Raw genomic sequence first — 12500 nt, forward strand, 5'->3', positions numbered from 1 at the left:
ATAAGAGAAAAGTACTTTTACTGCAGATAAATGCATGCAATGGTGGTATAGTAGTGAGCATAGCTGCCTTCCAAGCAGTTGACCCGGGTTCGTTTCCAGGGCGTTGCAGAAGTGTTTTTCTAATGAAACAAGAATTGAAAAAAAAACATTTCATCCTATCCTCAATCTGCTCAAACCTACAATATCAGGCCATTATTAGCCCTGTTGAAGTACATCACTACATGTGTTGTTGTGGCCGAGTGGTTAAGGCGATGGACTAGAAATCCATTGGGGTTTCCCCGCGTAGGTTCAAATCCTGCCAACAACGAAGCTCGTCTAGTATTACTTCCTGCTCTTTTACAGTAAATGCAATATTTTGCATCAAATAAGAGAAAAGTATTTTTACTGCAGATAAATTCATGCAATGGTGGTATAGTGGTGAGCATAGCTGCCTTCCAAGCAGTTGACCCGGGTTCGATTCCCGGCCATTGCAGAAGTGTTTTTCTATTAAACAAGAATTGGAAAAAAAACCATTTCATCCTATCCTCAATCTGCTCAAACCTACAATATCAGGCCATTATTAGCCCTGTTGAAGTACATCACTACATGTGTTGTTGTGGCCGAGTGGTTAAGGCGATGGACTAGAAATCCATTGGGGTTTCCCCGCGTAGGTTCAAATCCTGCCAACAACGAAGCTCGTCTAGTATTACTTCCTGCTCTTTTACATTAAATGCAATCATTTGCATCAAATAAGAGAAAAGTACTTTTACTGCAGAAAAATGCATGCAATGGTGGTATAGTGGTGAGCATAGCTGCCTTCCAAGCAGTTGACCCGGGTTCGATTCCCGGCCATTGCAGAAGTGTTTTTCTATTAAAAAAGAATTGGAAAAAAAAACATTTCATCCTATCCTCCAAGTGCTCAAACCTAAGATATCAGGCCATTATTAGTCCTGTTTTATTACTGTTTTCATGTGTTGTTGTGGCCGAGTGGTTAAGGCGATGGACTAGAAATTCATTGGGGTTTCCCCGCGTAGGTTCAAATCCTGCCAACAACGAAGCTCGTCTAGTATTACTTCCTGCTCTTTTACAGTAAATGCAATATTTTGCATCAAATAAGAGAAAAGTACTTTTACTGGAGATTAATGCATGCAATGGTGGTACAGTGGTGAGCATAGCTGCCTTCCAAGCAGTTGACCCGGGTTCGTTTCCAGGGCGTTGCAGAAGTGTTTTTCTAATGAAACAAGAATTGAAAAAAACATTTCATACTATCCTCCATGTGCTCAAACCTAAGATATCAGGCCATTATTAGTCCTGTTTTATTACTGTTTTCATGTGTTGTTGTGGCCGAGTGGTTAAGGCGATGGACTAGAAATCCATTGGGGTTTCCCCGCGTAGGTTCAAATCCTGCCAACAACGAAGCTCGTCTAGTATTACTTCCTTCTCTTTTACATTAAATGCAATCATTTGCATCAAAAAAGAGAAAAGTACTTTTACTGCAGATAAATTCATGCATTGGTGGTATAGTGGTGAGCATAGCTGCCTTCCAAGCAGTTGACCCGGGTTCGATTCCCGGCCATTGCAGAAGTGTTTTTATATTAAACAAGAATTGGAAAAAAAACGTTTCATCCTATGCTCAATCTGCTCAAACCTACGACATTTCAGGCCATTATTAGCCCTGTTGAATTACATCTCTTCATGTGTTGTTGTGGCCGAGTGGTTAAGGCGATGGACTTGAAATCCATTGGGGTTTCCCCGCGTAGGTTCAAATCCTGCCAACAACGAAGCTCTTCTAGTATTACTTCCTGCTCTTTTACAGTAAATGCAATATTTTGCATCAAATAAGAGAAAAAGTACTTTTACTGGAGATGAATGCATGCAATGGTGGTACAGTGGTGAGCATAGCTGCCTTCCAAGCAGTTGACCCGGGTTCGTTTCCAGGGCGTTGCAGAAGTGTTTTTCTAATGAAACAAGAATTGAAAAAAACATTTCATACTATCCTCAATGTGCTCAAACTTACAATATCAGGCCATTATTAGCTCTGTTGAATTACATCTCTTCATGTGTTGTTGTGGCCGAGTGGTTAAGGCGATGGAGTAGAAATCCATTGGGGTTTTCCCGCGTAGGTTCAAATCCTGCCAACAACGAAGCTCGTCTAGTATTACTTCCTGCTCTTTTACATTAAATGCAATCATTTGCATCAAATAAGAGAAAAGTACTTTTACTGCAGACAAATGCATGCAATGGTGGTATAGTGGTGAGCATAGCTGCATTCCAAGCAGTTGACCCGGTTTCGATTCCCGGCCATTGCAGAAGTGTTTTTCTATTAAAAAAGAATTCGAAAAAAAACATTTAATCCTATCCTCCATGTGCTCAAACCTAAGATATCAGGCCATTATTAGTCCTGTTTTATTACTGTTTTCATGTGTTGTTGTGGCCGAGTGGTTAAGGCGATGGACTAGAAATCCATTGGGGTTTCCCCGCATAGGTTCAAATCCTGCCAACAACGAAGCTAGTCTAGTATTACTTCCTGCTCTTTTACAGTAAATGTAATATTTTTGCATCAAATAAGAGAAAAGTATTTTTACTGAGATAAATGCATGCAATGGTGGTATAGTGGTGAGCATAGCTGCCTTCCAAGCAGTTGACCCGGGTTTGTTTCCAGGGTGTTGCAGAAGTGTTTTTCTATTAAACAAGAATTGGAAAAAAAAACATTACATCCTATACTCAATGTGCTCCAACCTACGATATCAGGCCATTATAAGCCCTGTTGAATTACATCTCTTCATGTGTTGTTGTGGCGGAGTGTTTAAGGTGATGGACTAGAATTCCATTGGGGTTCCCCCGCATAGGTTCAAATCCTGCCAACAACGAAGCTCGTCTAGTATTACTTCCTGCTCTTTTACAGTAAATGCAATATTTTGCATCAAATAAGAGAAAAGTATTTTTACTGGAGATGAATGCATGCAATGGTGGTACAGTGGTGAGCATAGCTGCCTTCCAAGCAGTTGACCCGGGTTCGTTTCCAGGGCGTTGCAGAAGTGTTTTTCTAATGAAACAAGAATTGAAAAAAACATTTCATACTATCCTCAATGTGCTCAAACTTACAATATCAGGCCATTATTAGCTCTGTTGAATTACATCTCTTCATGTGTTGTTGTGGCCGAGTGGTTAAGGCGATGGACTTGAAATCCATTGGGGTTTCCCCGCGTAGGTTCAAATCCTGCCAACAACGAAGCTCTTCTAGTATTACTTCCTGATCTTTTACAGTAAATGCAATATTTTGCATCAAATAAGAGAAAAGTACTTTTACTGGAGATTAATGCATGCAATGGTGGTACAGTGGTGAGCATAGCTGCCTTCCAAGCAGTTGACCCGGGTTCGTTTCCAGGGCGTTGCAGAAGTGTTTTTCTAATGAAACAAGAATTGAAAAAAACATTTCATACTATCCTCAATGTGCTCAAACCTACGATATCAGGCCATTATAAGCCCTGTTGAATTACAGCTCTTCATGTGTTGTTGTGGCCGAGCGGTTAAGGCGATGGACTAGAAATCCATTGGGGTTTCCCCACATAGGTTCAAATCCTGCCAACAACAAAGCTCGTCTAGTATTACTTCCTGCTCTTTTACAATAAATGCAATCATTTGCATCAAATAAGAGAAATGTACTTTTACTGCAGACAAATGCATGCAATGGTGGTATAGTGGTGAGCATAGCTGCCTTCCAAGCAGTTGACCCGGGTTCGATTCCCGGCCATTGCAGAAGTGTTTTTCTATTAAAAAAGAATTCGAAAAAAAACATTTAATCCTATCCTCCATGTGCTCAAACCTAAGATATCAGGCCATTATTAGTCCTGTTTTATTACTGTTTTCATGTGTTGTTGTGGCCGAGTGGTTAAGGCGATGGACTAGAAATCCATTGGGGTTTCCCCGCATAGGTTCAAATCCTGCCAACAACGAAGCTAGTCTAGTATTACTTCCTGCTCTTTTACAGTAAATGTAATATTTTTGCATCAAATAAGAGAAAAGTATTTTTACTTAGATAAATGCATGCAATGGTGGTATAGTGGTGAGCATAGCTGCCTTCCAAGCAGTTGACCCGGGTTTGTTTCCAGGGTGTTGCAGAAGTGTTTTTCTATTAAACAAGAATTGGAAAAAAAAACATTACATCCTATACTCAATGTGCTCCAACCTACGATATCAGGCCATTATAAGCCCTGTTGAATTACATCTCTTCATGTGTTGTTGTGGCGGAGTGTTTAAGGTGATGGACTAGAATTCCATTGGGGTTCCCCCGCATAGGTTCAAATCCTGCCAACAACGAAGCTCGTCTACTATTACTTCCTGCTCTTTTACAGTAAATGCAATATTTTGCATCAAATAAGAGAAAAGTATTTTTACTGCAGATAAATTCATGCAATGGTGGTATAGTGGTGAGCATAGCTGCCTTCCAAGCAGTTGACCCGGGTTCGATTCCCGGCCATTGCAGAAGTGTTTTTCTATTAAACAAGAATTGGAAAAAAAACATTTCATCCTATCCTCAATCTGCTCAAACCTACAATATCAGGCCATTATTAGCCCTGTTGAAGTACATCACTACATGTGTTGTTGTGGCCGAGTGGTTAAGGCGATGGACTAGAAATCCATTGGGGTTTCCCCGCGTAGGTTCAAATCCTGCCAACAACGAAGCTCGTCTAGTATTACTTCCTGCTCTTTTACAGTAAATGCAATATTTTGCATCAAATAAGAGAAAAGTATTTTTACTGCAGATAAATTCATGCAATGGTGGTATAGTGGTGAGCATAGCTGCCTTCCAAGCAGTTGACCCGGGTTCGATTCCCGGCCATTGCAGAAGTGTTTTTCTATTAAACAAGAATTGGAAAAAAAACCATTTCATCCTATCCTCAATCTGCTCAAACCTACAATATCAGGCCATTATTAGCCCTGTTGAAGTACATCACTACATGTGTTGTTGTGGCCGAGTGGTTAAGGCGATGGACTAGAAATCCATTGGGGTTTCCCCGCGTAGTTTCAAATCCTGCCAACAACGAAGCTCGTCTAGTATTACTTCCTGCTCTTTTACATTAAATGCAATCATTTGCATCAAATAAGAGAAAAGTACTTTTACTGCAGAAAAATGCATGCAATGGTGGTATAGTGGTGAGCATAGCTGCCTTCCAAGCAGTTGACCCGGGTTCGATTCCCGGCCATTGCAGAAGTGTTTTTCTATTAAAAAAGAATTGGAAAAAAAAACATTTCATCCTATCCTCCAAGTGCTCAAACCTAAGATATCAGGCCATTATTAGTCCTGTTTTATTACTGTTTTCATGTGTTGTTGTGGCCGAGTGGTTAAGGCGATGGACTAGAAATCCATTGGGGTTTCCCCGCGTAGGTTCAAATCCTGCCAACAACGAAGCTCGTCTAGTATTACTTCCTGCTCTTTTACAGTAAATGCAATATTTTGCATCAAATAAGAGAAAAGTACTTTTACTGGAGATTAATGCATGCAATGGTGGTACAGTGGTGAGCATAGCTGCCTTCCAAGCAGTTGACCCGGGTTCGTTTCCAGGGCGTTGCAGAAGTGTTTTTCTAATGAAACAAGAATTGAAAAAAACATTTCATACTATCCTCCATGTGCTCAAACCTAAGATATCAGGCCATTATTAGTCCTGTTTTATTACTGTTTTCATGTGTTGTTGTGGCCGAGTGGTTAAGGCGATGGACTAGAAATCCATTGGGGTTTCCCCGCGTAGGTTCAAATCCTGCCAACAACGAAGCTCGTCTAGTATTACTTCCTTCTCTTTTACATTAAATGCAATCATTTGCATCAAAAAAGAGAAAAGTACTTTTACTGCAGATAAATTCATGCATTGGTGGTATAGTGGTGAGCATAGCTGCCTTCCAAGCAGTTGACCCGGGTTCGATTCCCGGCCATTGCAGAAGTGTTTTTATATTAAACAAGAATTGGAAAAAAAACGTTTCATCCTATGCTCAATGTGCTCAAACCTACGACATTTCAGGCCATTATTAGCCCTGTTGAATTACATCTCTTCATTTGTTGTTGTGGCCGAGTGGTTAAGGCGATGGACTTGAAATCCATTGGGGTTTCCCCGCGTAGGTTCAAATCCTGCCAACAACGAAGCTCTTCTAGTATTACTTCCTGCTCTTTTACAGTAAATGCAATATTTTGCATCAAATAAGAGAAAAAGTACTTTTACTGGAGATGAATGCATGCAATGGTGGTACAGTGGTGAGCATAGCTGCCTTCCAAGCAGTTGACCCGGGTTCGTTTCCAGGGCGTTGCAGAAGTGTTTTTCTAATGAAACAAGAATTGAAAAAAACATTTCATACTATCCTCAATGTGCTCAAACTTACAATATCAGGCCATTATTAGCCCTGTTGAATTACATCTCTTCATGTGTTGTTGTGGCCGAGTGGTTAAGGCGATGGACTAGAAATCCATTGGGGTTTCCCCGCGTAGGTTCAAATCCTGGCAACAATGAAGCTCGTCTAGTATTACTTCCTGCTCTTTTACATTAAATGCAATCATTTGCATCAAATAAGAGAAAAGTACTTTTACTGCAGACAAATGCATGCAATGGTGGTATAGTGGTGAGCATAGCTGCCTTCCAAGCAGTTGACCCGGGTTCGATTCCCGGCCATTGCAGAAGTGTTTTTCTATTAAACAAGAATTGGAAAAAAAACATTTCATCCTATCCTCAATCTGCTCAAACCTACAATATCAGGCCATTATTAGCCCTGTTGAAGTACATCACTACATGTGTTGTTGTGGCCGAGTGGTTAAGGCGATGGACTAGAAATCCATTGGGGTTTCCCCGCGTAGGTTCAAATCCTGCCAACAACGAAGCTCGTCTAGTATTACTTCCTGCTCTTTTACAGTAAATGCAATATTTTGCATCAAATAAGAGAAAAGTACTTTTACTGGAGATTAATGCATGCAATGGTGGTACAGTGGTTAGCATAGCTGCCTTCCAAGCAGTTGACCCGGGTTCGTTTCCAGGGCGTTGCAGAAGTGTTTTTCTAATGAAACAAGAATTGAAAAAAACATTTCATACTATCCTCAATGTGCTCAAACCTACGATATCAGGCCATTATAAGCCCTGTTGAATTACATCTCTTCATGTGTTGTTGTGGCCGAGTGGTTAAGGCGATGGACTAGAAATCCATTGGGGTTTCCCCGCGTAGGTTCAAATCCTGCCAACAACGAAGCTCGTCTAGTATTACTTCCTGCTCTTTTACATTAAATGCAATCATTTGCATCAAATAAGAGAAAAGTACTTTTACTGCAGACAAATGCATGCAATGGTGGTATAGTGGTGAGCATAGCTGCCTTCCAAGCAGTTGACCCGGGTTCGATTCCCGGCCATTGCAGAAGTGTTTTTCTATTAAAAAAGAATTGGAAAAAAAAACATTTCATCCTATCCTCCATGTGCTCAAACCTAAGATATCAGGCCATTATTAGTCCTGTTTTATTACTGTTTTCATGTGTTGTTGTGGCCGAGTGGTTAAGGCGATGGACTAGAAATCCATTGAGGTTTCCCCGCGTAGGTTCAAATCCTGCCAACAACGAAGCTCGTCTAGTATTACTTCCTGCTCTTTTACAGTAAATGCAATATTTTTGCATCAAATAAGAGAAAAGTATTTTTACTGAGATAAATGCATGCAATGGTGGTATAGTGGTGAGCATAGCTGCCTTCCAAGCAGTTGACCCGGGTTTGTTTCCAGGGTGTTGCAGAAGTGTTTTTCTATTAAACAAGAATTGGAAAAAAAACATTACATCCTATACTCAATGTGCTCAAACCTACGATATCAGGCCAATATTAGCCCTGTTGAATTACATCTCTTCATGTGTTGTTGTGGCGGAGTGGTTAAGGCGATGGACTAGAAATCCATTGGGGTTTCCCCGCGTAGGTTCAAATCCTGCCAACAACGAAGCTCGTCTAGTATTACTTCCAGCTCTTTTACAGTAAATGCAATATTTTGCATCAAATAAGAGAAAAGTATTTTTACTGCAGACAAATGCATGCAATGGTGGTATAGTGGTGAGCATAGCTGCCTTCCAAGCAGTTGACCCGGGTTCGATTCCCGGCCATTGCAGAAGTGTTTTTCTATTAAACAAGAATTGGAAAAAAAACCATTTCATCCTATCCTCAATCTGCTCAAACCTACAATATCAGGCCATTATTAGCCCTGTTGAAGTACATCACTACATGTGTTGTTGTGGCCGAGTGGTTAAGGCGATGGACTAGAAATCCATTGGGGTTTCCCCGCGTAGTTTCAAATCCTGCCAACAACGAAGCTCGTCTAGTATTACTTCCTGCTCTTTTACATTAAATGCAATCATTTGCATCAAATAAGAGAAAAGTACTTTTACTGCAGACAAATGCATGCAATGGTGGTATAGTGGTGAGCATAGCTGCCTTCCAAGCAGTTGACCCGGGTTCGATTCCCGGCCATTGCAGAAGTGTTTTTCTATTAAAAAAGAATTGGAAAAAAAAACATTTCATCCTATCCTCCAAGTGCTCAAACCTAAGATATCAGGCCATTATTAGTCCTGTTTTATTACTGTTTTCATGTGTTGTTGTGGCCGAGTGGTTAAGGCGATGGACTAGAAATCCATTGGGGTTTCCCCGCGTAGGTTCAAATCCTGCCAACAACGAAGCTCGTCTAGTATTACTTCCTGCTCTTTTACAGTAAATGCAATATTTTGCATCAAATAAGAGAAAAGTACTTTTACTGGAGATTAATGCATGCAATGGTGGTACAGTGGTGAGCATAGCTGCCTTCCAAGCAGTTGACCCGGGTTCGTTTCCAGGGCGTTGCAGAAGTGTTTTTCTAATGAAACAAGAATTGAAAAAAACATTTCATACTATCCTCCATGTGCTCAAACCTAAGATATCAGGCCATTATTAGTCCTGTTTTATTACTGTTTTCATGTGTTGTTGTGGCCGAGTGGTTAAGGCGATGGACTAGAAATCCATTGGGGTTTCCCCGCGTAGGTTCAAATCCTGCCAACAACGAAGCTCGTCTAGTATTACTTCCTTCTCTTTTACATTAAATGCAATCATTTGCATCAAAAAAGAGAAAAGTACTTTTACTGCAGATAAATTCATGCATTGGTGGTATAGTGGTGAGCATAGCTGCCTTCCAAGCAGTTGACCCGGGTTCGATTCCCGGCCATTGCAGAAGTGTTTTTATATTAAACAAGAATTGGAAAAAAAACGTTTCATCCTATGCTCAATGTGCTCAAACCTACGACATTTCAGGCCATTATTAGCCCTGTTGAATTACATCTCTTCATTTGTTGTTGTGGCCGAGTGGTTAAGGCGATGGACTTGAAATCCATTGGGGTTTCCCCGCGTAGGTTCAAATCCTGCCAACAACGAAGCTCTTCTAGTATTACTTCCTGCTCTTTTACAGTAAATGCAATATTTTGCATCAAGTAAGAGAAAAAGTACTTTTACTGGAGATGAATGCATGCAATGGTGGTACAGTGGTGAGCATAGCTGCCTTCCAAGCAGTTGACCCGGGTTCGTTTCCAGGGCGTTGCAGAAGTGTTTTTCTAATGAAACAAGAATTGAAAAAAACATTTCATACTATCCTCAATGTGCTCAAACTTACAATATCAGGCCATTATTAGCCCTGTTGAATTACATCTCTTCATGTGTTGTTGTGGCCGAGTGGTTAAGGCGATGGACTAGAAATCCATTGGGGTTTCCCCGCGTAGGTTCAAATCCTGGCAACAATGAAGCTCGTCTAGTATTACTTCCTGCTCTTTTACATTAAATGCAATCATTTGCATCAAATAAGAGAAAAGTACTTTTACTGCAGACAAATGCATGCAATGGTGGTATAGTGGTGAGCATAGCTGCCTTCCAAGCAGTTGACCCGGGTTCGATTCCCGGCCATTGCAGAACTGTTTTTCTATTAAAAAAGAATTGGAAAAAAAAACATTTCATCCTATCCTCCAAGTGCTCAAACCTAAGATATCAGGCCATTATTAGTCCTGTTTTATTACTGTTTGCATGTGTTGTTGTGGCCGAGTGGTTAAGGCGATGGACTAGAAATCCATTGGGGTTTCCCCGCGTAGGTTCAAATCCTGCCAACAACGAAGCTCGTCTAGTATTACTTCCTGCTCTTTTACAGTAAATGCAATATTTTGCATCAAATAAGAGAAAAGTACTTTTACTGGAGATTAATGCATGCAATGGTGGTACAGTGGTTAGCATAGCTGCCTTCCAAGCAGTTGACCCGGGTTCGTTTCCAGGGCGTTGCAGAAGTGTTTTTCTAATGAAACAAGAATTGAAAAAAACATTTCATACTATCCTCAATGTGCTCAAACCTACGATATCAGGCCATTATAAGCCCTGTTGAATTACATCTCTTCATGTGTTGTTGTGGCCGAGTGGTTAAGGCGATGGACTAGAAATCCATTGGGGTTTCCCCGCGTAGGTTCAAATCCTGCCAACAACGAAGCTCGTCTAGTATTACTTCCTGCTCTTTTACATTAAATGCAATCATTTGCATCAAATAAGAGAAAAGTACTTTTACTGCAGACAAATGCATGCAATGGTGGTATAGTGGTGAGCATAGCTGCCTTCCAAGCAGTTGACCCGGGTTCGATTCCCGGCCATTGCAGAAGTGTTTTTCTATTAAAAAAGAATTGGAAAAAAAAACATTTCATCCTATCCTCCATGTGCTCAAACCTAAGATATCAGGCCATTATTAGTCCTGTTTTATTACTGTTTTCATGTGTTGTTGTGGCCGAGTGGTTAAGGCGATGGACTAGAAATCCATTGAGGTTTCCCCGCGTAGGTTCAAATCCTGCCAACAACGAAGCTCGTCTAGTATTACTTCCTGCTCTTTTACAGTAAATGCAATATTTTTGCATCAAATAAGAGAAAAGTATTTTTACTGAGATAAATGCATGCAATGGTGGTATAGTGGTGAGCATAGCTGCCTTCCAAGCAGTTGACCCGGGTTTGTTTCCAGGGTGTTGCAGAAGTGTTTTTCTATTAAACAAGAATTGGAAAAAAAACATTACATCCTATACTCAATGTGCTCAAACCTACGATATCAGGCCAATATTAGCCCTGTTGAATTACATCTCTTCATGTGTTGTTGTGGCGGAGTGGTTAAGGCGATGGACTAGAAATCCATTGGGGTTTCCCCGCGTAGGTTCAAATCCTGCCAACAACGAAGCTCGTCTAGTATTACTTCCAGCTCTTTTACAGTAAATGCAATATTTTGCATCAAATAAGAGAAAAGTATTTTTACTGCAGACAAATGCATGCAATGGTGGTATAGTGGTGAGCATAGCTGCCTTCCAAGCAGTTGACCGGGGTTCGATTCCCGGCCATTGCAGAAGTGTTTTTCTATTAAACAAGAATTGGAAAAAAACGTTTCATCCTATGCTCAATGTGCTCAAACCTACGATATTTCAGGCCATTATTAGCCCTGTTGAATTACATCTCTTCATGTGTTGTTGTGGCCCAGTGGTTAAGGCGATGGAGTAGAAATCCATTGGGGTTTCCCCGCGTAGGTTCAAATCCTGGCAACAACCAAGCTCGTCTAGTATTACTTCCTGCTCTTTTACAGTAAATGCAATATTTTGCATCAAATAAGAGAAAAGTATTTTTACTGCAGACAAATGCATGCAATGGTGGTATAGTGGTGAGCATAGCTGCCTTCCAAGCAGTTGACCGGGGTTCGATTCCCGGCCATTGCAGAAGTGTTTTTCTATTAAAAAAGAATTGGAAAAAAAAACATTTCATCCTATCCTCCATGTGCTCAAACCTAAGATATCAGGCCATTATTAGTCCTGTTTTATTACTGTTTTCATGTGTTGTTGTGGCCGAGTGGTTAAGGCGATGGACTAGAAATCCATTGGGGTTTCCCCGCGTAGGTTCAAATCCTGCCAACAACGAAGCTCGTCTAGTATTACTTCCTTCTCTTTTACATTAAATGCAATCATTTGCATCAAAAAAGAGAAAAGTACTTTTACTGCAGATAAATTCATGCATTGGTGGTATAGTGGTGAGCATAGCTGCCTTCCAAGCAGTTGACCCGGGTTCGATTCCCGGCCATTGCAGAAGTGTTTTTATATTAAACAAGAATTGGAAAAAAAACGTTTCATCCTATGCTCAATGTGCTCAAACCTACGACATTTCAGGCCATTATTAGCCCTGTTGAATTACATCTCTTCATTTGTTGTTGTGGCCGAGTGGTTAAGGCGATGGACTTGAAATCCATTGGGGTTTCCCCGCGTAGGTTCAAATCCTGCCAACAACGAAGCTCTTCTAGTATTACTTCCTGCTCTTTTACAGTAAATGCAATATTTTGCATCAAATAAGAGAAAAAGTACTTTTACTGGAGATGAATGCATGCAATGGTGGTACAGTGGTGAGCATAGCTGCCTTCCAAGCAGTTAACCCGGGTTCGTTTCCAGGGCGTTGCAGAAGTGTTTTTCTAATGAAACAAGAATTGAAAAAAACATTTCATAC

General features: G+C 40.7%; 35 non-coding genes across 35 annotated transcripts; all 35 read left to right on the forward strand.

The window, feature by feature from the left end:
- The first annotated feature begins 225 nt into the window (after window positions 1-225).
- Window positions 226-307, forward strand: trnas-aga (transfer RNA serine (anticodon AGA)). Its single transcript has one exon. It is a non-coding gene; the product is annotated as a tRNA-Ser (tRNA).
- Window positions 308-400: 93 nt separating this feature from the next.
- Window positions 401-472, forward strand: trnag-ucc (transfer RNA glycine (anticodon UCC)). The gene has a single exon. It is a non-coding gene; the product is annotated as a tRNA-Gly (tRNA).
- A 117-nt stretch (window positions 473-589) lies between these two features.
- trnas-aga (transfer RNA serine (anticodon AGA)) lies at window positions 590-671 on the forward strand. The gene has a single exon. It is a non-coding gene; the product is annotated as a tRNA-Ser (tRNA).
- Window positions 672-764: 93 nt separating this feature from the next.
- On the forward strand, window positions 765-836 carry trnag-ucc (transfer RNA glycine (anticodon UCC)). The gene has a single exon. It is a non-coding gene; the product is annotated as a tRNA-Gly (tRNA).
- Window positions 837-952: 116 nt separating this feature from the next.
- Window positions 953-1034, forward strand: trnas-aga (transfer RNA serine (anticodon AGA)). Its single transcript has one exon. It is a non-coding gene; the product is annotated as a tRNA-Ser (tRNA).
- A 279-nt stretch (window positions 1035-1313) lies between these two features.
- trnas-aga (transfer RNA serine (anticodon AGA)) lies at window positions 1314-1395 on the forward strand. The gene has a single exon. It is a non-coding gene; the product is annotated as a tRNA-Ser (tRNA).
- A 93-nt stretch (window positions 1396-1488) lies between these two features.
- trnag-ucc (transfer RNA glycine (anticodon UCC)) lies at window positions 1489-1560 on the forward strand. Its single transcript has one exon. It is a non-coding gene; the product is annotated as a tRNA-Gly (tRNA).
- A 118-nt stretch (window positions 1561-1678) lies between these two features.
- On the forward strand, window positions 1679-1760 carry trnas-uga (transfer RNA serine (anticodon UGA)). The gene has a single exon. It is a non-coding gene; the product is annotated as a tRNA-Ser (tRNA).
- A 1369-nt stretch (window positions 1761-3129) lies between these two features.
- trnas-uga (transfer RNA serine (anticodon UGA)) lies at window positions 3130-3211 on the forward strand. The gene has a single exon. It is a non-coding gene; the product is annotated as a tRNA-Ser (tRNA).
- A 455-nt stretch (window positions 3212-3666) lies between these two features.
- Window positions 3667-3738, forward strand: trnag-ucc (transfer RNA glycine (anticodon UCC)). Its single transcript has one exon. It is a non-coding gene; the product is annotated as a tRNA-Gly (tRNA).
- A 654-nt stretch (window positions 3739-4392) lies between these two features.
- trnag-ucc (transfer RNA glycine (anticodon UCC)) lies at window positions 4393-4464 on the forward strand. The gene has a single exon. It is a non-coding gene; the product is annotated as a tRNA-Gly (tRNA).
- Window positions 4465-4580: 116 nt separating this feature from the next.
- Window positions 4581-4662, forward strand: trnas-aga (transfer RNA serine (anticodon AGA)). The gene has a single exon. It is a non-coding gene; the product is annotated as a tRNA-Ser (tRNA).
- A 93-nt stretch (window positions 4663-4755) lies between these two features.
- Window positions 4756-4827, forward strand: trnag-ucc (transfer RNA glycine (anticodon UCC)). Its single transcript has one exon. It is a non-coding gene; the product is annotated as a tRNA-Gly (tRNA).
- Window positions 4828-5119: 292 nt separating this feature from the next.
- On the forward strand, window positions 5120-5191 carry trnag-ucc (transfer RNA glycine (anticodon UCC)). Its single transcript has one exon. It is a non-coding gene; the product is annotated as a tRNA-Gly (tRNA).
- A 116-nt stretch (window positions 5192-5307) lies between these two features.
- On the forward strand, window positions 5308-5389 carry trnas-aga (transfer RNA serine (anticodon AGA)). The gene has a single exon. It is a non-coding gene; the product is annotated as a tRNA-Ser (tRNA).
- Window positions 5390-5668: 279 nt separating this feature from the next.
- On the forward strand, window positions 5669-5750 carry trnas-aga (transfer RNA serine (anticodon AGA)). The gene has a single exon. It is a non-coding gene; the product is annotated as a tRNA-Ser (tRNA).
- A 93-nt stretch (window positions 5751-5843) lies between these two features.
- Window positions 5844-5915, forward strand: trnag-ucc (transfer RNA glycine (anticodon UCC)). Its single transcript has one exon. It is a non-coding gene; the product is annotated as a tRNA-Gly (tRNA).
- Window positions 5916-6033: 118 nt separating this feature from the next.
- Window positions 6034-6115, forward strand: trnas-uga (transfer RNA serine (anticodon UGA)). Its single transcript has one exon. It is a non-coding gene; the product is annotated as a tRNA-Ser (tRNA).
- Window positions 6116-6571: 456 nt separating this feature from the next.
- On the forward strand, window positions 6572-6643 carry trnag-ucc (transfer RNA glycine (anticodon UCC)). Its single transcript has one exon. It is a non-coding gene; the product is annotated as a tRNA-Gly (tRNA).
- A 116-nt stretch (window positions 6644-6759) lies between these two features.
- Window positions 6760-6841, forward strand: trnas-aga (transfer RNA serine (anticodon AGA)). Its single transcript has one exon. It is a non-coding gene; the product is annotated as a tRNA-Ser (tRNA).
- A 280-nt stretch (window positions 6842-7121) lies between these two features.
- On the forward strand, window positions 7122-7203 carry trnas-aga (transfer RNA serine (anticodon AGA)). The gene has a single exon. It is a non-coding gene; the product is annotated as a tRNA-Ser (tRNA).
- Window positions 7204-7296: 93 nt separating this feature from the next.
- Window positions 7297-7368, forward strand: trnag-ucc (transfer RNA glycine (anticodon UCC)). Its single transcript has one exon. It is a non-coding gene; the product is annotated as a tRNA-Gly (tRNA).
- Window positions 7369-8022: 654 nt separating this feature from the next.
- Window positions 8023-8094, forward strand: trnag-ucc (transfer RNA glycine (anticodon UCC)). Its single transcript has one exon. It is a non-coding gene; the product is annotated as a tRNA-Gly (tRNA).
- A 292-nt stretch (window positions 8095-8386) lies between these two features.
- trnag-ucc (transfer RNA glycine (anticodon UCC)) lies at window positions 8387-8458 on the forward strand. Its single transcript has one exon. It is a non-coding gene; the product is annotated as a tRNA-Gly (tRNA).
- A 116-nt stretch (window positions 8459-8574) lies between these two features.
- Window positions 8575-8656, forward strand: trnas-aga (transfer RNA serine (anticodon AGA)). Its single transcript has one exon. It is a non-coding gene; the product is annotated as a tRNA-Ser (tRNA).
- Window positions 8657-8935: 279 nt separating this feature from the next.
- On the forward strand, window positions 8936-9017 carry trnas-aga (transfer RNA serine (anticodon AGA)). Its single transcript has one exon. It is a non-coding gene; the product is annotated as a tRNA-Ser (tRNA).
- A 93-nt stretch (window positions 9018-9110) lies between these two features.
- trnag-ucc (transfer RNA glycine (anticodon UCC)) lies at window positions 9111-9182 on the forward strand. Its single transcript has one exon. It is a non-coding gene; the product is annotated as a tRNA-Gly (tRNA).
- A 118-nt stretch (window positions 9183-9300) lies between these two features.
- Window positions 9301-9382, forward strand: trnas-uga (transfer RNA serine (anticodon UGA)). Its single transcript has one exon. It is a non-coding gene; the product is annotated as a tRNA-Ser (tRNA).
- A 456-nt stretch (window positions 9383-9838) lies between these two features.
- On the forward strand, window positions 9839-9910 carry trnag-ucc (transfer RNA glycine (anticodon UCC)). The gene has a single exon. It is a non-coding gene; the product is annotated as a tRNA-Gly (tRNA).
- A 116-nt stretch (window positions 9911-10026) lies between these two features.
- On the forward strand, window positions 10027-10108 carry trnas-aga (transfer RNA serine (anticodon AGA)). The gene has a single exon. It is a non-coding gene; the product is annotated as a tRNA-Ser (tRNA).
- Window positions 10109-10388: 280 nt separating this feature from the next.
- trnas-aga (transfer RNA serine (anticodon AGA)) lies at window positions 10389-10470 on the forward strand. The gene has a single exon. It is a non-coding gene; the product is annotated as a tRNA-Ser (tRNA).
- Window positions 10471-10563: 93 nt separating this feature from the next.
- Window positions 10564-10635, forward strand: trnag-ucc (transfer RNA glycine (anticodon UCC)). The gene has a single exon. It is a non-coding gene; the product is annotated as a tRNA-Gly (tRNA).
- A 1206-nt stretch (window positions 10636-11841) lies between these two features.
- trnas-aga (transfer RNA serine (anticodon AGA)) lies at window positions 11842-11923 on the forward strand. The gene has a single exon. It is a non-coding gene; the product is annotated as a tRNA-Ser (tRNA).
- Window positions 11924-12016: 93 nt separating this feature from the next.
- trnag-ucc (transfer RNA glycine (anticodon UCC)) lies at window positions 12017-12088 on the forward strand. Its single transcript has one exon. It is a non-coding gene; the product is annotated as a tRNA-Gly (tRNA).
- A 118-nt stretch (window positions 12089-12206) lies between these two features.
- On the forward strand, window positions 12207-12288 carry trnas-uga (transfer RNA serine (anticodon UGA)). The gene has a single exon. It is a non-coding gene; the product is annotated as a tRNA-Ser (tRNA).
- The last annotated feature ends 212 nt before the right edge of the window (window positions 12289-12500 follow it).

This window comes from Callionymus lyra, chromosome 17 (assembly GCF_982586985.1).
Source record: "Callionymus lyra chromosome 17, fCalLyr1.hap1.1, whole genome shotgun sequence".
Lineage (NCBI taxonomy): Eukaryota > Metazoa > Chordata > Actinopteri > Syngnathiformes > Callionymidae > Callionymus > Callionymus lyra.